Source organism: Triturus cristatus, chromosome 4_2, assembly GCF_964204655.1.
Source record: "Triturus cristatus chromosome 4_2, aTriCri1.1, whole genome shotgun sequence".
In the NCBI taxonomy this organism is placed as follows: Eukaryota; Metazoa; Chordata; class Amphibia; order Caudata; family Salamandridae; genus Triturus; species Triturus cristatus.
This window is the reverse complement of record NC_140586.1, coordinates 236,927,487-236,947,825: the sequence shown is the minus strand read 5'-3', so window position 1 is coordinate 236,947,825 and position 20,339 is coordinate 236,927,487.

Genomic DNA, 20,339 nt, shown 5'->3' with positions numbered 1-20,339 from the left:
AAATGACACCAAAACGAAACAAATCCACTGTAGGGAACCAGAGATATGAATTTTTAAAGATTAGTCACTTTCTAGTGCTTAGAAGTCAACGGTGCCCCTTTCAGTCATTTTGTTTTCTCTGACAGGGACACACCTTTAGAAATTGTTCTGGAGAATTTTCTCACCACTGTGTTGTGAAGCCTTCTCCAGCAGGCGGGATCCAGTTAGAACTCCTTCCTGAAGTTCTGCGTGCGGGTCCAAATGTATCCAAAACACAATCCAAGGTTCTGGAATCTCCAAGAGGGTCCTTGAAATTGTGAAACTTCAATTCCGCAATCCACTTGAACAAAAAACTTTCAAATCCACTGGTACTCCAGGCTGGGGATTCTTTGTGGGGATGTCCAGGTGAGCTCTGTTAACCTGTAGCTTGCAGGGAATCTACTTCTTAGTCCTTTTGTAGCAAGGTAATCCACAGGGCTGCAGTTTTCAGATGGTGCAGTTTTCAGAGGTCAGGCCTTAGAAATCTTTGCACAGCAGAACTTTGCAGCAGGGCACTTCTTGCTTCAGTAAGTTTCAAGCAGCAGATCTGGAGGGCTCTGCCCCTCTCAGATACGTATTCAAAATTCTCTGGGTCAAGCCACAGGTCACTTCTGACCAAGGAGAGCAGGGTAACTCCTCATAGTTATGACCACATCCTGTAGAGTGTGGCATTATTTTGTCCCAGAGTGCATCAAATCTTCCAAATTCATAATGGCTGATTTTCCAGCAAGGAGGCAAGAGCTGGCTAAACACACCCCTGGGGATGACTTATTTCCATGGCCTCTCCCCCTACCATCTGCACATACCTTCCTTAAGCCTAGCCCTGACTCTGGGTCAAGAGTGTAAGAGTGAAACTGAAACCCAGACCTCCCCTCTGCTTTTGAAGAGCATGGTTTACGACTCCACCCCCTGGCCTGGCATTCCTATAGACCAGCACACTGCCCTCCCAGCAGAGATGTTAACCCCAGGGGTTCTTTATCACCTCTTCAAAGCAGCCTGGCTAATCCAATTAACTCTGACCAATCAGGGTAGACCACTGGAAGGCTGAATTTGGACTTCCAGCAAGAAAGTCTTATAACTTCTTGTATGTACACTTTAGGAGAAAATCAACAATACAATATTGTTGGATTTACTACTACCATTCTGGGAAGTCTTTGAATGGTCCGGTTAGTCCTCTCCTATCATGTTAACCTATGGGCCATGGGGTTTGCAATGGGGAAAATGACTTGGGCCAGTCTTCTAGCACCAGGGCTTATAGAAACATATTTTATCATTATTTCCCTAATTTCTACAGGACCCCACAGCCCCTGTGCAACTAGGGGAGACTTTAGGGGTTCTGAATCTGTAGAAATATTGCAGGTTCTCCTTTTATTGTGCTCCTAGCATCAAAGTCGAGTTTGGGCACAATTTACTTTTTAAAAGCAGTCATGGCAGCCAGGGCTGGTTATAAACTGACCCCAGGCTTCAGCAGAGCACACATGCAAGTGCAGAAAAGCTGCTGGCCTCTAAACTGCCATGCCCCAGGACACTGGGGACTTCTAGGTAGTTTCAGTCCCCTGCCCTATTATATACTAGGGGCTTATGGGGTAGGTCATGCCAATTACAGGGGTACCCCACCATACCATAGTGTATCCTAGTGTCTGTTGGGTGTTTTAACTGTATTCTAATGTGTTCCTTTCAGCTTGGCACTGGCCCTGGGCCTGGTTAGGCAGAGCCCAGAGTCAGTCAGGGTCAGTTACAACCAGTTCCAGTCAGCAAAAGGTTGGGGGGTGCCCAGGGCACAGGATGACTTCGCAACAGGCATACACCTGACTGGATTTGTTTCTACGGTCATTATTAGCATTAACTTCCCAAGATAAAGACGGCATTATTTATTTTACCTTTCAGAATAGCAGCTTATTATGAACTCCATTCTTTCATTTTGAAACAGTTGGACGTCTTCTTTAGGAATTTTTTACATTTAGGTAAGACTAAGCTCTCAGTCTCAGTATTTTTTAGCCATGGTGCCTATTTGTTTTTCTTTGCGTACATTACTCTTTAAATAATTGTCTATCTTCCTCATGTAGTTTGGAACAGGGCTTCTACTGTTTCCACTATTTCATGGGTAAGCCCTCATTTTAACTTTACCATGGAGGTTTATCTACATCAATCTTTGTCTTACCCTGACCTTATTTAATGTCTTTTTCTATGCAACATAGTTACTTGACATACGTTTTGGACTTGGGATCAGTGGTCTCTTACCACAGCTGACTTTAGGCGGTGCTGACAGCTCGTTTATCATCAATTGTTTACATGTAAGTGATGCATTTTGGTTCGATACATTTGCGTTTGGATTGACTGAGTATGTGACATACATGCTTTAGGCACCAACTAAGCCCTGGTTTTCTTTGCTTTCTTTTATAAGCAGTGCCGGTTGCTGCAGCACTTCGTGTGGAGGTACCACGCACACGGGGTCTGTGGCATACGACGCATACATTCTGCCTTTTTCTGCAATTTAGCCACATTTATTTTTTTTATTAGTTACACTGAATGCAACTGTACATCGTGGGGGAGGGTATTCCCTATGGGGTAAAAGATTTATATTCTTCTTTTCTTGTTTACTGTGGTTTCACTATAACTGCATGTTACGCTAAGGTTTCTCTTAACTTGGATTTTTTCACATTGAGCATCGAGTCACAGGTGTTGGCTTTATTATCCTACTTAGGTCACTATATTTTGGTCTAACTTATTCCACACTTATGGACTCTTGGGAGTTTTGCTTGTCCCTGTTCTTCATTTTAATTTTTCCTACTTGAATTCTTTTCCTTTGACTATAGATTTTTTATCTGAACACAGTAAGACTTGCTTTAAATTGTATTTTTTTAAATAAAATTTCACAGCCTTCATGTGTCGGCTGTTTTTGAAGAAAGAATTTGTAAAAGTGGAATGTACAGAAGAATACAAGATTGCCTAATCTGTCAATAAATTATACTTCTATTCAAACTTAATCCTTACTGTTTGGACTTTATACTATTGTGTGACACTACATGAGTGCTTTGGTTTCCTTTTCCATAAACATTGTATACAGTTGGGGTCCTTGGACCCAATTTGAAAATTTGATAACCATATAGCACCATCTTCTAAGATATTACTACTGTCATTTATACTGGCCCACAGTGAATACTTGTTTGTAATGAGGTGTGAAAATTCAAACACTACTACCTGTCTTCATATGCGTCAAGAAGAGACAATGTGGCATATGTTGTGATAGTATTACTTCATTATTTTGTCATTTTTACACTGTCTGGGAATTGGTTGCACCTCATTAATACCACTTTAACACCCCAATACAGCAATAAGTAACAGAAAGGTGACCAGTTGACCTTTGCAATGAGCCTTCCACTGAGCGGCAACGCATGTCGCTGCAGTTTTAGTATCTGTTGAACTGTTTGAGCTAGAAACTAAAGTTTTTGTTAAAATCTGCAGCTTGTGCAGCAGATGATGGATTATGTGACAAATGCGGCAAATCTGAAAAAAATCACTGCAGCCACACAATCGCATAATTCCAGTGGGCCTGAATATGGGAGATGCTTACACACATAAGCGACTGATGGAAGAAAATTCCTACCAAGAAACTCCACATTTCTTGTTGTGTCAGGATGTTAGATTTTGCCTCTGCTCTGTCCTACAAGTTTGGCATATCCAAAGATATTGGAGTAGACACCTCACTCACCTGTTGTGACATGCTTCATCATTGGTGCCTATCCACACCCGGGTAAAATGGTACTACCCGGGCAGACTCAACCATAGATGGAATGGGAGTTCTTATATAAAGCAAAACTGGATAAGCAGGGATCCAGAAGAGTGATTCTTCAAAAATACCCCAAGGTATACCCAAGGGCTTTTACCCGGGCTATAGATACAAAAGTGAGTTTTGGGGTTTTATTGAATTGAATTATTCAATGATACCCTTATTTCTGTGCCAGAAACAAGAGTATAAATGTATAATTGTGTGGATAGGCGCCGATGATGAAGCATGTCACGACAAGTGAGTGAGGTGTCTACTCCAATATCTTTGGATATCCCAAACTTGTAGGACAGAGCAGAGGCAAAATCTAACATCTTGACACAACAGGAAATTTGGAGTTTCTTGGCAGAAATGTTATTACATCAGTTGCTTGTGTGTGTGTAAGCATCGACAGCGAGAGAGTGCAACTGATCTGAGTTTCTCTCGCTCTCCATAGTGATAAAGTGAATATAGGAGATGACTGTAGAGGAGAAGACTATTGCTCATTTATTGAAGACTGACAAAGAAGACCATGATTCAGAGTAATGAAGCTTACCAGTAAGTAATCCGGACAATAGCGGTCCTCTGTTAGAAGCAATGTACCCAATCCAAGATAATGCCCTGACCAGTAATTGGCCCAACAAACCTGCCAGCCAAGTCTCCCAAACTAACCCCACTGGCTAAATTAGACTCCTTTGCTGGAGAGAGAATTATCAGCACCTGCACCCCATCAATAAGGAAGCAAGAACACTTGTGACTGAGTGGTCATTGATCCCTGGCAATCCACTTGATGCTGGTGCGCCCCATGATAGCAGGAAGAACATGCCTTCTGAATTCATCCACTGACACAGAGAGATAAACCTCCAGTGCTCAGAGTTGAGCTGGTAAAGCAAAGCACACAGCACAGCTGCACTATTACATGAGTGCCCGCACATGTGAAGGAAGATGAACACCCATAGTGATAAGTAGAGGCCAGGGCACTAGTCCTAAGAAAAATAATAGGGGGGACAATGACGTCATAGAAAGTGGCGTCACAAGAAGTTATTTCTTGCACCACTAAAAACACTTATGGAAAAGGTCAAGGGTCCATTTTAAAAATACAACAAATTTACATAATCAGAGAGAAATGTGAAAATAATTTTATTAGGTTGTTCTTTCCATAATCTCATCATTTTTTCCATATATCAAAGTCAACTGAGCTTGGAAATAATTGAAAGTGACAATATTTATTAACAGACATGTGGAACTCGGTAATTACGTCTTTAAAATGCTATTAGCCGGTAAACTAAATATATTAGGTGCGCTTTTTAAACATTAAACGTGCTGTTAATGCAAGTTTGTTTTTTGATGGTGTTTTTTTTCTATCCAACGTCAAAGCTCAAAATGATTTACGGTTGCAGCTAGCAGGTAGCATTAATAGCGTGAAGTTCTCTATTCCGCATATAAGAGATTAAAACATCACCATTTCTGGCCCATTCTGACAAACAAAATGGATGAGACCAGCATTCTGTGTTTCCGAATGCAAGCAGCTGCAGTGCTGGAGAACAAGGTGACACCCTTCAGCTGGCCTAAGGGAAACAGACAGTGCTTAATTTCAGCCAGTGGTTTCTGGTGCTCACCACTGGCACTTAATTGTCCATACCGGTGCTTATGAAGGTCTGCCACATGGTGGTGCTGTTTGTCCAATTTACAGACAGGCACAGCAGCAGTTGTTATTCAATTCAATATATCTTAAAAATAATTGATACCTGCCTCCAAACCATTTTTATTGTTTTCGGGGACTGGAATAGCTTAAATTGTGACACTTGGAGGATTGTGACAATTAGCAGTTGTTTTGTTACTGTCATTGGCAGCGCTGATAGGGGCAAAGGGTGGTGCAAGTTGCAGTGGCCTTCTGATGAGGGCCCGACACTTATTTTTTCACAATTTAAGCACTATGAACAGAGTTCCCTTTCCAAAAACATGTGTCACCCCTGTCTGGCAGATGCCACATGTGGACAGGTCATACACACAAAAACAAACACACGATACACTCACACAAGAAAAGGCACCTCCCTCAAAACTGTGATGTCACATATTAAGAGGTAGATGTCATCTCCAAGTGCGTTATGGAGGCTCCTGCAGTGCAGGGAGGTCTCACTCTTCTGAGGGGTGCCCTTTCACCCCAAGGCCCAAGATATCTGAGAGATACAAATATTTCTGTGGGCTGTCACTAGATTCTGCCGGGGGACTTCGTCATTTTGTGTTATGCAAATTGCCACTTTCATTCGCTGTCACAACAAGAGGAAACCTGGGAACGGGATATCTCTCCTTACACAATGCAAAGCCACCTGGAACCAGTTATAGAGGCCACAATTCTTCTTAATGCAACAAAAGGCTTACCTAATGAACAGGTAAGAGAAGTCACCTGCCCTTACACACTGAGAGGCTTCTTTTGAACAGTTAGAATCAGTGCCTATTTTATAAAAGAATGAGTGCTGGTCCTGAAGCTCTGCTCAGAAGCCCGTCTTCAACCCACCTCAGACATGACTCTTTAATCCATTCTCTCCCCCCTCTTTTAAATAAATATCTAAGTCAGAAAAATAAGTGCCGGTCCCCAAAAAATAAGTGCTGGTGGCCCCCACTGCCAGGGTCAGATTGAGAAACAATTAGGCCCGGGCACCGAAAGATAAAGTGGTCCACATTTGTGGATAATGACCTTTCACGAAACGTTGCTTAGTATCTGGAGTAATTTTGGGAGAAATCTCTGATAATTAGGCTTTCTAAACTTGTGGGGTCAGTAGGATTGGCCAAGAGTAGACACACCACTAGACACATTATTATTCTACTGCAACTCACCCACAGGTCTACTCACCTGATCTTCAAGTCATTACATTTCTCTACTTTGGGTGCCTGAACGTGTTAGTCACCTATTTTTCCCTTAGTGTGTGCCCTCCCCCCCAAAAAAGGAACACTGAATATCCTGTATTATATCAGGCCAAGAGTCAGAGATCCGTGCACAAGCTTCGTGTCTGGAGACTTCTGTTCACCCTCAAGGAACCAGGGGTCTTCCTCTTTTGGTTCTCACTCAGGAGACTCTCTGCAAGTGATATCTTTGGGGATTGGATACAACTTTGATGTGTTTTGTATTGCGGGTAGGGACTTAATTGGAATCTGGAAAAGCTGCAGGAATTCACTCCACTGCCTTTCTTTCTCTCTGTCTCCATATCCCTTTCTTACTTACTGTGCACACCTCTCTCGTTTTCCCTATCACTTTTTGCCCCTCTCTCTAGTTCTTCATTTTTTTTCTCATACTTTACTTCTTTTCCTCTCCTTTGTGTCTCTCATTCTACCTGTGAATGAATGAATATAAGCCTTATAAAGCGCAAACTTTGCCTGGAGGCGTCAAGGCGCTGCGGAAAGGGCCATCAGACAATGGTACCTGTGGAGATCATACTGATAGACTGGTAAAGAGCCAGGCCTTCAAAGCCTTGCGGAAGAGAGAGTGAGACTCTTGTCCTGAAATTACAGAGGAGAGGGAGTTCCAGAGCCTGGCAGTGGCGACAGAGAAGGCTCTGCCCCCCATCTGACTCTCTTAAACCTGGGAACTACCAACAGATTTTTATTGGCTGATCTTAGCAGCTTGGTAGGAACATAATGACGGAAGAGACCTTTAATACCTTCTGGACCTAGATTGTAGAAGGTCTTTTAAGTAAGACAAAGAGCCTTAAACAGGATTCTCTGGTTTAAGAGAAGTCAATGCAACTCACTAACAGTTGCCTAGACTGAGTGGAATTTAGGAAGGGCCATCACCAGTCTAACTGCGGCATTCTGTACCAGCTGCAGACGATGAATGGGCCCTTTGGTAATACCCAAATAGAGGGCATTACAATAATCTCGCCTAGATAACACTAGGGCAATGACTGCTCGCTTTCGAGAGGAGATGGAAAGAAATTGCGAAATTTTCCTAAGAATCCTGATGGTCCCGAAGCAGGTGGACACTGTTCTATTAATTTGGGGGCCCTAGGAGAGAGAGTTCTCCACAATGACACAAAGATCTTTTTCTTGGGACACTGGGCAGGGACCAGTAGTGTCAGGCCACCAGGCGTTGGACCAGATATGCTGTTGTTTTCCAAAGATCAAAACCTCAGTTTTGTCCCCATTAAGTCTAAGATAGTTTTCTACCATCCAAGAAGAGACTGCCTGCATACAGTTTTTAAAATTGGCGGCAGATGCCTCTATCCTCTTAGTGATGTGCACCATAATTTGGGTGTTGTTCGCATAGGACAACACCTCCTGTCCAAAGGATATAACAACCTTGGCCACAGAAGCAACATAAATATTCAAAAGGGTCAGGCTCAATGAGGAGCCTTGAGGGACTCCACAAAACACCTGGCCAGGGGCCGAATAAAATTGATCCATTTTCACTATTTGTGCCCGTTCACTAAGGAATGAGGTGAGCAGCTTAAGGGCAACGCCCCCGAACCCAATTTCCTTAAGCCTGTCCACAAGTCTCAGAGGGAATATAGTGTTGAAGGCCGCCGTGAGGTCAAAAAGAATCAACAGCGTGGTATGTCCAGCGTCAACCTGAACACAAATGTGGTTGATTACGGAGGTTAATACCGTCCCCCTGCTGTGATCACTTCTAAAACCATCCTGTGAGCCATAGAGCAGCTGGTATTCACCTAGGTGGGAGCTGAGATGGAAGTTCAAATGTTTCTCCAGAATTTTTGCTGGGACAGGTAACAGGGAGATGGGGCGGTAATTTTTTAGCTCAGCCGGATCCAGCGAAGGTTTTTTCAAAAAAGGTTTGACCACTGCAATCTTCCAAGGGATAGGGTACTGCCCAGCTGAAATTGCTCCACTGAGCATTGAGGTGAGGTGGGGTACAATGACTTCCCTCCCTAATTTCATAAACTTCAGTGGGCAAGTAATTCCCCCTGGCAAGCGGTCTGTATCCTCTGGTGACAAGGGGGGGAAGACAAGAAACTGGCCTTTCTCTGCCAGGATTACGGGGTTATCGGAAGGAGGGGGAGGTCGGCAGGGACTGAGTTGTGGATTCCAGCATTGTGAGTTTCTAAGGCGGAGTATATTTCTGTGATCTGTCACAGAGGTCCTGGGAGGTGATAGTGTGGCCAGAGACTGAGGGGAAGGAGAGAGAGTTAATTAAATTAAAAAGCTCTCTAGGAGATCTAAGGGATTCTGTAACCTTGGAATACAAAGACACTTTTTCCTCAATGATGGCAGCCTTATATTCCCTCAATCTTTGTTTATGTAAGTCTCTTCCAGCAGGATTGAGGTCTATCCGCCAGATCCTTTCCTGATGGCGGCTGGATAGTCTTAGTTTTCTCAGCCTATCCGAAAACCAGGGGGCAGAGGTTTTTTTTCTAGCCGCATAATACTCCTTAAAGGGAGCTAGGCTGTCTATGGCTGCTAGAAGTTAGTGTGAAAATTTGGTGGCCGCCAGGTTGACATCCGTGTACAAGGGGCATTGTTGGTTATTAAGTAAATTAAGAAGAGCCTCCTTACTGATACAACTAAAGTTTATCTTTCTTTCTGCTGTCTTTTTATTATTTAGAGCTGTACGAGAAGCAGGAGTCTGGAAATAGAAAGGAACAGCATTGTGGTCAGACCTATGTGCTTCACTTAGTCTCTCACATTTCCCCTCTCTCATTTCCTATCTTTCTCTCTGTCTACAAATCCCCCTCTCTCTCCTACTCCTGTCTCACATGTGTGCTCTTTCTTCAGTTGTTTGTATATCTCTCATGCCCTTATTCCTACTGTCATTTTGTATCTCTCCTTCAAATGTTATTTAATTTCTCTGTCTTGCAAACCTTCCCTTTTTCTCCAGTCCTGCTCTCTGTGGTCAGCCTCTTTCACGTCCCTCTGCACCTTTAATTTCTTTGTACTCTATCTAATGTTATATTTTTATGTATCCCCTCTATTACTTTGCTGCAGACACTAACGCAAAGTCCTCCTGTGCCTGGAGGCAATGTTTAAACCAGGTGGATATTCCTTTGACATTCCATCCCTCTGATGAAGGAAATTCCACCGGTGGATTGTAATCTATGTTTAGCACTACCTCCTGGAATGCCAACAAACTCTAAATTAAGCCCGCCTAAACTGAGGGAGAGTATGAGGATAGTGCATGTGAGGTAGTAACCATCCATCCTTTTTTCTCAAAGGCTAGGAAATGTTTGACACCCTATTCTGTCTTCCGCTCCTCTCCAGTATTTCCTTCATCATTCACTTTGTTTTTGTACTTTCATATAGGCCAAACTCCCAAAGGTATTGGAGCGCTTTACATGGACACATTCATGTTTTTTTAGGTATAGGGAGATTGGGTAATTTGCCTAGAATCACAGGATGTTGAACCAACGCTGAGACTCAAACCTGCTTCCGAAGTTCCAAAGTCGGCAGCTCTGGCCGTTATACCACATTCTCTACCACTTTCTTGTCTCCCTCTTCTCCAGTTTTCGCTTTCCAGCTTCCTCTCTATCTTCAAACATTTCTGTCCTCTCTCCGCTGTCTTCCATTACTTCTTCTCCCAAATCTCTTTCCCCTCACTCCAGCCATCTGTCTGCATCTCTAGCACGCTTATCCTCACTACTCTATCTTTCCTTTTTTCCTCAATTGATTTCCTTTTCCTGTTCCCATATTTTTATCATTCTTCTCCACTCTTCTGTCTCGCTTCTCCTTTTGTCTCTCTCCACATTGCTCTCCTCGCTCAATCCATTTTGTTAATGTCATGCCATGTCTATTCTTCCTTCCTTTTGTCATTTTGGCACAGGGTGAACCTTTTTCATAGTAATGTTTAAAAAAAATGTTGCTTTGTGTTGTCAAAAACATTTTTTGACGCACATTTTTCTTGTTTGCGGTATTTTTTTTATTTTTGTTCAGTGGTGAACCGGAGTCCCCTCCCAGTTTTTAAGATGACAAGGTGGCAGCAGGCACCTGTGGCTCGTCTGTCTGCTGCTGGAAACAAAAGTAGAAAGTCTTAGATGACCACCACACATAATCTGTCTCCCGACACAGCCCCCTTTCACTCCAACACCAGGTAACATTAGTGCTAGCTGTGCTGCTCAAAAAGAGTACAGCCACTCCCAGTGGACTCACTCTCACGCTGTAAGACATGGGACAGGAGGAAACCCACCACCTGCTGTGCCTGCTCAGTTTTGCGCATTTTCCTATTGCATAAGACAAGGAGCCAGCCATTTGCTGTACTTGGTTATAAAGAGCTCCGATCTTTGCTCTATGGCTACAGCAGCCTCTAAGGTCAATCACCAGGGGCCAAGCCGGCCCAGGAAAATGTGATTTTATCTACAGCAGTAAAAACTAGCCCACCAGCTAGCCTTTGCGTCTGGCCCCTTGGGCAATGGCCAATTGCCCACCGTGCCAATCCGACGCTGCCAACTTTCAACCACCGGCTCAAACTAAGCACTGGCTTAGAGGACACACCAACTCCCTTAACAGAGTTCACATGTGAACACAGAGAGAGGCTACATTTAATTGCTAACACACAGAGGACTGGTAAAGGATAAATAAGGTCATAATAACCTATAGAGCAATCAGGCAGTGCCCGACGGTCTAGCCTGATAAGTCAATGTGTGGGCCAATTTTTGGGATGTTTGCAGGCCTGTTTCATAGTCTGCTGGGCCTGTTTTTGCTCGTAATTTCCCTGATATTAAAACAAACATCGCCTGCAGCAAGCTCAAATCCATACAGTGTCCCATACCTTGAAAAAAACACTTGTGCAGCGTGTCTTTACAAGATCAAAACTGTACCAATTTTCAAACATTTGCCACTTTTTTTTAGCTTTCAAATTCACTTAATGGGGCTACTTGTATCAGGTGAATAGGCACATTTTCAGTCCCAGTCCAACCACAAATAATCGATATCTCTACAGACACTATCCCCCTCCCACAATAGGTCACGTGTGAAAAAGAAGCGCGAGCATCCCCAATTTCACAGTGATAGCCATGTGTGAAGAGACATAGGGTTTCTTCTTCACCCCCCCTCAACCCTTCAGATACCATGTTTCAGGGGATTCCCAGACCCATCCACCCACGCAGGTCATGACATCTCTGTAGTTTCGAGTCTAGGGGTACGGGCATGTTTTGGGTGAAAGGGTCGGTGGAGCGGGTGCTTTCCCTACATGCAGGAACAAGTGTGGTACATTCCAGCGCTCCTGCTGGGCCCGCCCAGTTCACCTTTGCACAGAACATTGAGCCTGGGGGAAGTGACTCACTCTTCCAGGAGAAGTTGAGGGAGGCCGTGCTTAAGAGAGGGATATTGCGTGTGTCAGAGAGGGACGGGGAAGACAGACAGTCACAAAGAGGAGACAGGCAGAGAGAAGGAGGGCACATTACTGAGGGAGAGACTCTGCTAGCGATAAGGGAAGCTCGGAAGGGAAAGTTGAGAGAAGAAACATGACAAGAGATAGTGAGAGGGCAAGGCGGAGACATAAAACAATATGGCGAAACCATGCGCTAGAATGTGTATGGGAGCCAAGTTCATAAAATTATTGGTATGGCCCACCTCCTGTCATATTAGCACATCTACAGAGACTAGGGGGCATATTTACAACAAAATGGCGCAGCACGATGCTGCCAGCAATTTACCTGCGCCGTGTCATTTAAAAAATGCACGGATGCTCAATATTTACAAAAATACGCAGCACCCCTGTGTTCTCCCTTGTGCCGGCGCTAAACAACTGCCTATCGCCAGTGCTGACACGTATGCAGCATGGTGCAACGGTGTCTGAATTGCAAGGATGATTGTGTTTGTGCCGGAAGGAACACCTTCCTGCACAAAACACAATCATTAATGGCGTTTTGCCCCTTCTATGTGTGCTCTGCAGGACACATAGAAAGAGCAAAAAAAAACTAAGAGAAATTAAAGTATTTCTCTTCGTGGCGCTACTCTAATGCCTCCTTTTGAAAGGCGTTACTTCTTGGCGCTGTCTCAGATTTACAGATCCTTGTAAATCTGGGGCAGTGTCAAAAAGCAATAGATGTTGCATGGGAACGCCCAAAGCAACACCCATTGCACGCCTCTTTGCCGCAGGAAACTGTGGCGAGGAGGGCCATATTAACTAAGTCTGGGCAGTGAACTCCGCTCCGCTCGTGGAGTTTGCAGAGTTTTCCGCTCGGAGAGTTCTGAAATACTCCACTTTGCGGAGCGGAGCGGAGTTTTTTTTACCTTGCTCACGTTCGTCAACATCAAGTTGGCGAGGGTGAGCGAGGAAGATCCATCTCGTGGCAAGATTTTTCCTTGTTCGCGATCATCAACATCAAGTTGGTGATTGCGAGCGTGGAAAATCAACCTCCCGGCAAGATTTCTTAATGTGGGCGGTCAGATTTCTAATTGCAAGTGGTCGTGTATGCTCGCGACTGCTCGCATTGAGAAACTGTCCTTTTGCGTTGAGAAAAATCTAGTCGAGCGGCAGAAAAGGAAGCAGCACCCGCTTGCACTGTGCATGGTGCCGTTCGCGATGATTGCACAGTGCGAACAAGCAGCTGGCACTGAAAATCATCGCGAACAGCATCTAACGCATTCCGCCGCTCACGGAGCTTCGCGTAGTGTGGCAGAGGTTTTTTTGCACTTCTCATACGCGGAACTTCTCGAACTCCGCCCAGGCTTAATATTAACAAGTCGGCATTAAGCCACGCAAAGTGGCTTAGTGCTGCCTTGTAAATATGGAGCAGGGCGTTGCGCCACCAGAGCAAGACATCTGACCTCCTGGTCAGTGAACTCTGCTCTCACCTTGCGCAGCTCCGTCGTTGCACCCCTGCCCCCAGCACCTCTCTGATCTCAGATGGGTGTTCGAGGCCCTCCTCCACCTGTAGGCTCCTGCCTGCGCCTCATCCCTGGTGGTCCAGGGATGCTCTTCTGCTGGTCCGCTCTGCCTTTTTGTCTGTCTGCCTCTGCTTTTTGTCTGTCTGCCTCTGCGTGTTCTGCCTTCTCTTTTATGCTTTTTGCCTTTTCTGTCTGTTGTGCCCTTTTTCCTCTCTGTCTGTCTGCCTCTATCTGTTCTGCCTTGTTTTTTGTGCTTTTTGCCTTTTTGTCTGTTGTGCCCTTTTTCTCCTATTGCCATTTTTCCTGCCGCTGCTGCCCTCACGGCCCCTTCACCCACTGGTTCCCGCTTCACGCCTCCCAGCTGCGTTCCTTCCCCTGTTCCCTATTTAATGGTGGCCGCCGCCGGGCCATGCCGCTGGCACGCCAAAGTCAAGCCTGTCTGTGCCCGTCTGCACCAGTCTGTGACCGCAACCAGCTGTGACCAACTGCCAGCTGTCGATGCCGAACACCACCAACGGCCAGTTCTCCTGCCGACACTGCAACCGCACCTTCACCCACCTACAGACCCCCGTGGCTACCGCCCACCGCCCGCCCACCGGACACCAGCGCACCTACACCTCTGAACTGCATCCTCCTCAACGTACGCTCCCTGCAGAGACAAGCAGTAGAAATCTGGGCCCTCCTCGACACCATGTCGCCAGACGTCGCCTTCTTCACAGAAACTTGGATCACCGCCACCTCTGCCCCCGACATTGCCACCGCCATCCCCAATGGATACAAGATCCATAGGAAAGTCCCCCTCAAACACCTGGGAGGAGGACTCACCATCGCACACAAGAACTCCCTCCGGCTCACCACATCCAGCACTAACAATCCCTTGTCCCATATGGAACATCTCAATTTCCAGATCCAGACCAACCCCAGAACGACACTAAGGGGCATTCTCGCCTACAGATCCCCGGATCACGTACCGCATTCACACAACTATCACTGACCTCATTGCGCCCCACGCCATCGCCTCCATGGACTACATACTGCTCAGAGACCTGAACTTCCAACTTGACAACCTCAGTGACCCCAACTCCACCACCCTCCTGGAAAACCTCGCAAACATCGGACTGAATCAGCTCATCACCACCCCCACCCACAAGGCAGGGCACACTCTTGACCCCATCTTTGCAGGAGGGAGCAACATCCACTTCAGCCACACTATGCAACCCCTCTGGATGGACCACCACTGCGTTCACTTTTCCTTCTCTAAAACCACCGGACACAAACCCACAACACGCCCCCCACAGGAACTGGAGCAAGGTCATGAAAGGCACCTCAACTCCACCCTCAACCACGTACCCCCACCCACCAGGCCTGAAGTCAACTCTGCAGCCCACGGACTCCACATATGGATCACCAACTGCACAGACAAGCTCGCCCCCCTTCAGAACTCCAACAAACAGCACCCCACGAAAGCCATCTGGTTCACCACTGCCCTCCGAGAATCCAGACGCACCTGCAGACGTCTCGAGAAAATCTAGAGAAACAGCAAAACCCAGGAAGCACGAATTAGCTACAAGAGCGCCATGACAAAATACCACCAGCACATCAGATCCACCAAAAGGAACTTCATCCAGGACAAGATCCTCGTCAAATCCAGCAACTCGAAGGAGCTCTTCAGCTTCATACAAGAATTCACCAAACCTCCCAGTGAAGCCTCAGACATCACACCCTCCCAGGACCTCTGCAACAAACTCGCCTCCTACTTCCATCTCAAGATCAGGTCCCTCTATGACAACTTCAACTAACAGAATCTGGATACCGAACCCACTCCTACCTCCAGCAACGCCAGCCAGCCTACCATCTCCGCCTGGACCCCGGTCAATACAGAAGAAACCGCTATGACCATGAAGAGCATTCACTCAGGAGGCCCCACGGACCCCTGCCCGCTGCACATCTTCCACAGAGCCGCCGCCGCTGCCATAGCACCCCAACTACGATGCACCATCAACTCCTCCTTCGAAACCAGCACATTACCCGACGACTGGAAATGCGCAGAACTTAAGCCCCTCCTGAAGAAACTCTCCACTGACCCAACGGACCTCAAAAACTACAGGCTCATCACTCTCCTCCCCTTCACAGCGAAAGTAACAGAGAAGATGGTCAACATCCACCTCACGAACTTCAGTGAAGCCAACTCCATCCTCGACTCCTCCCAATCCGGATTCCGCAGCAACCACATTACCGAGACCGCCCTCCTAGCTGCCACAGAAGACATCCACACTCTCCTCAACCAGGGCTACACGACTGCCATCTTCCTACTAGACCTCTCGGCAGCCTTTGACACCGTCTCCAACCGCACACTAACCGCCAGACTCCACGACGCCGGAATACAGGGAACCGCCCTCGACTGGATCCGCTCATTCCTCACCGGCCAATCACAAAGAATCAGACTACCGCCCTTCCTCTCTGAACCCACAGAGATCAGCTACGGAGTGCCCCAAGGATCGTCGCTCAGCTCCAAGCTCTTCAACATCCACATGGCCCCCCTCGCCGCCATCGTCAGACAGCACGGACTCAGCATAGAATTCTACGCTAACGACACTCAGCTCATCGTATCCCTCGCCAAGGAACCCAACACCACCAGGCTCAGCTTCCAAGAATGTAGGAAAGACATCGCCTCCTGGATGAGCAGCAGCTGCCTTAAGCTCAACTCAAAGAAGACAGAAGTCCTCGTCCTCGGACCCGCCTCCTCCGCATGGGACAACACCTGGTGGCCCACCGCCCTCGGCAACACCCCCCCACTCCTACGGACCACACCTGCAACCTCGGCATCACACTTAACTCATCCCTCAGCATGACCTAACAGGTCAACGCAGTCTCCCCCACGTGCTTCAACACCATCCGCTGTCTCTGCAAGACTTTCAAATAGACCCCCCTGAATCCAGAAAGACCATCATCCACACACTCATAACCAGCAGATTGGACTATGGAAATGCCCTCTACACTGAAATCAACAAATCCCTGATCCAAAAACTCCAGACCATCCAGAACACCACCTCCAGACTCGTCCTCTGCATCCTGCAACATGACCACATCACCCAGCACCTACGAGACCTCCTCAGGCTCCCTGTCGAGAAGCGAGTGACCTTCAAGCTAATCACTCATGCCTACAAATCCCTCCACAACACCGGACCCCATTACCTCAACGAAAGAGTCTCCATCTATGCACCCAAGAGAAGCCTCCCCTCTGCCGACCTTCCCTGGCTGAAACTCCTCTCATCCGCAGAGCCAGAACGGGTGGAAGAGCCTATTCCTACATCGCGGCAAAGACCTGGAACAAACTCCCGCTCAGCATCAGATGTTCCCTCACTCTGTATACCTTCAGGAAGAGGCTCAAGACCTGGCTCTTTGGGTAAGACGTTGCTGCACAAATCATGCCCCCCCCCAGCACCCTGAGACCCTTGGGTGAGTAACGGGCTTCACAAATCCCTGATTGATTGATTGTCAGCAAAAGTGACGCTCCGGTGGCAAAATGCCCGTGTATATATGCCTCTAGATGTCTTGCCGTGCTCGTCCATACCTGGCCAATGGACTGATGTCCCATGAAAAAGACCAGAAAATGAACTCACTCTCCGAGGACGCGAGACCAGGAATAAAATAGATATTTATTAATTTTGTAAAGTACTGACCAACCAGCATTGGACAACCAGACAGTCTTGCTGTGCCCCAAAAATAATAGAATGGGTCAAAAAAAGCAGCTAGGCAATTAACCAGCATAGACAGTGTGACATTATGTGACCTTATTACGAGAAGGGATGTCACAACCCTGTCATGCTCTTAAAGGGGGTGGATCTATTTTCCAATCACAGCTGAAGTGCAAACTATGTTGCATATTACATGTTTGTAAATACACATTTACTATACGATATGTCGTTTTATATACAAAGCACACATGGGGGAGGGGGGGTCTAGCCAAGTGCTTGTCACTGCAAAGCAGCTGTGAGTGTTTGAGGCAATGCATAAACCGACATTTAAAAAAAATGCTGCATGATTTACAAATAGTACAATATTTTCAGCCCTTGCCTTGCAGTAAAACAAACATTAAGGAACGCAAAAAAACGTGCTTTAATCGGCTGTATACTTCGCTGCTGTCACTTTGGGCACGTGGGTGTCATCAAGTTAATATCACCGAGGATGTTTCATACCGTATTTCAGGTACATTAAAGAAAGTATGACTTGGTGCAAGAGTGCAGTTTTTATCCAGGGGTCTTCAGTTTGTGATCATATTCTGTTTATTAGTGCTGTGAAGTGGCCTCAGAAGTGAGTGAGTGCTGCACAGAAACAACTCATAAATAGGTACGTGTGAAATTTGCATAATTTGATTGTGCAGAATTAAGCAAAATGATGTGAGAATGTGATTAAATGGAAATTAGCGCTTTGTTTTAGTGCAAACTACATCCTAGTGTTCATTTTGGACGCAAGAACACATTTTGAAAAATCGCAAAATAACACATGTGCCGCAAACAATAGCTGCTCAGGTTTTGGTCGTTTGCATTGTTTCTGTGCTCCCATCCTAATATTTTGCAGCAAGTGGGGAATCACTCTACACATGGCATATTTTCACAAATTTCACACACGTGCTATGCCGGTGTAACAAAAAATTTCACTTAGGACTACTCATAAAGTATATATATATTAACACTCTTAAAAATGTCAAAGTAAGTATTTAAAGTAGAAGTAATGTATAGCTGGGGTAGTGTATGAGAAAAATGTGTCCAGGCTCGGATTTATTCATGCACAGCCCATCGGTCAGAGTTGAGTCCAGATGAGGAAATCTAATGAATCCACATATATACTTGGATCAGAGGCATGCTGCCTTTTCAGACCTTACACTTCAACTGACCTTCGGATTTCATTGTCTTACTTCGACTTCTATCATTAGAACGCACATGGACATGATTTAGTGCGCATCTCTGAGGTATCCATGTCTTATACCTGCATTCCCAGGAGGGGAGAACAACGGTTAAAAGCAAGAGTCTTGTTGTTTTGCTGAGTGCTTAAAACCGATCAGTGATCTGTTTCCAGGCGCATTTTCTTCTGGGATATTTAGATTTTGCCCAGAATCATACACGGTTTAATCATGAGCTCCAGTCTGAAGGGGAACCTGGGCATATGAGTTCCAAGGATGAAAGGTAACGACCAATCCAGGCATTCACCTGGGCACGTGTCAACAGTTTGTAACCAGCAGATCCTCCAGCGGTGCAATTGTGTCTTGGTGGCGCTAGCTTGATGATAGGTATTGTCCAGTTGCTTACTGGTAATATTCATTCCTCCGAGTCGTAGACCTCCCCGTCACAGTCACTAACGCATGAGCAATAGCTCCTCCCACAGAACTTCCAAGCAAAAGCTCCCTTAGCCCCATCCCTACCCTCCAGGCTACTCCCACATCCTGTGTCTCATAACCCTTGACCCACTGCAGCACATCCTGTACCACCAAGCACAAGAACCAAACAGGGAGGGAGGGATGTGAACCAGGACTGTGACGAGGAGGTCTACGACTCGGAGTAATGAATATTACCAGTAAGTAAGCGTACATTACCTCCTCATCAGACCTCCCTGTCACAGTCATTAAGGCATGAGCAGCAAGAATCAGCTTCACCGTAGAGCAGTAAACAGACTTTATAAGCACAATCAAACAGTCACACCACCTGTACAGAACGCAACACAGTGTCCCAAAAACCAGCAGACTCTGTCCCAGCCACCGCCAAACGATAATGGGACATAAAGGTGTGCGGAGTACTCCAAGTAGCTGCCTTACATATCTCAGCCATAGAAGCCACCTGAAAACAATCCCAGGAAGCAGCCACACCCGAGTCAATCTTCCTTGCACTGACCCAAGCACCAGCACCCCACTAGCCTCATACGCAGCCCCCACAGCCCACCTCAGCCATCGAATGAGAGTTGCACCAGAAGGCTTCAGACCCAGACCCACTAGGCCAAAGGTCACAAAAAGAGAATTCACCTTACGAAAAGGTTTAGTACGAACCAAGTACATCCCAAGAGCCCGTTTAACATCCAAACAGTGCAGCCGCACCTCATCCTTCGAACGAGGATCAGGACAGAACACGGGCAGAACTAGATCCACCGAGCAGTGAAACGAGGAAGGGACCTTGGGAACAAAGGAAGGCTCAAGCCGAAGAACGACCTGATTCAGAAAAAAAACTCAAAAAGGGCTCAGAACAAAGCAAGGAGACCAAATCCCCAACACTCCAGGCCGAGGTATTAGCGACAAGGAATACCACCTTGATCATCAGAAAACACAGAGACACCTCCACCAGAGGCTCAAAGGGAGCAGACTGTAAAACCCTGAGCACCAACAGAAGATACCAACCTGGCGTAAAGGACTTAACCACAGGCCTTTTTGAGGAAACAACTCCTCAACAACCAGGACACCAAAGGAACAACAGGCTCACAGGCTGGACCCCGAAAGGCCCACACCGCCACCAACTGAGCCCGGAAGGAGGACACAGCCAGACCCAAGTCGTAGCCATCCTTCAGGAAATCCAAGACACGCACAGGATTCACCTCCATAGCAGACCTGCCCCAATCCGTGCACCCACCCTCGAAAGAAACCCAATACCGAGCATAGGACTTAAGAGTCGAAGGGCACCGGGACTGCTGGATAAACTGAGCCACCTCAGGAAAACACCCCAAGGCCACTAAGGTCATCCTCTCAATATGTCTACCAATAGAATCCACAAGGATCCCAGTAAAAACCTACCTT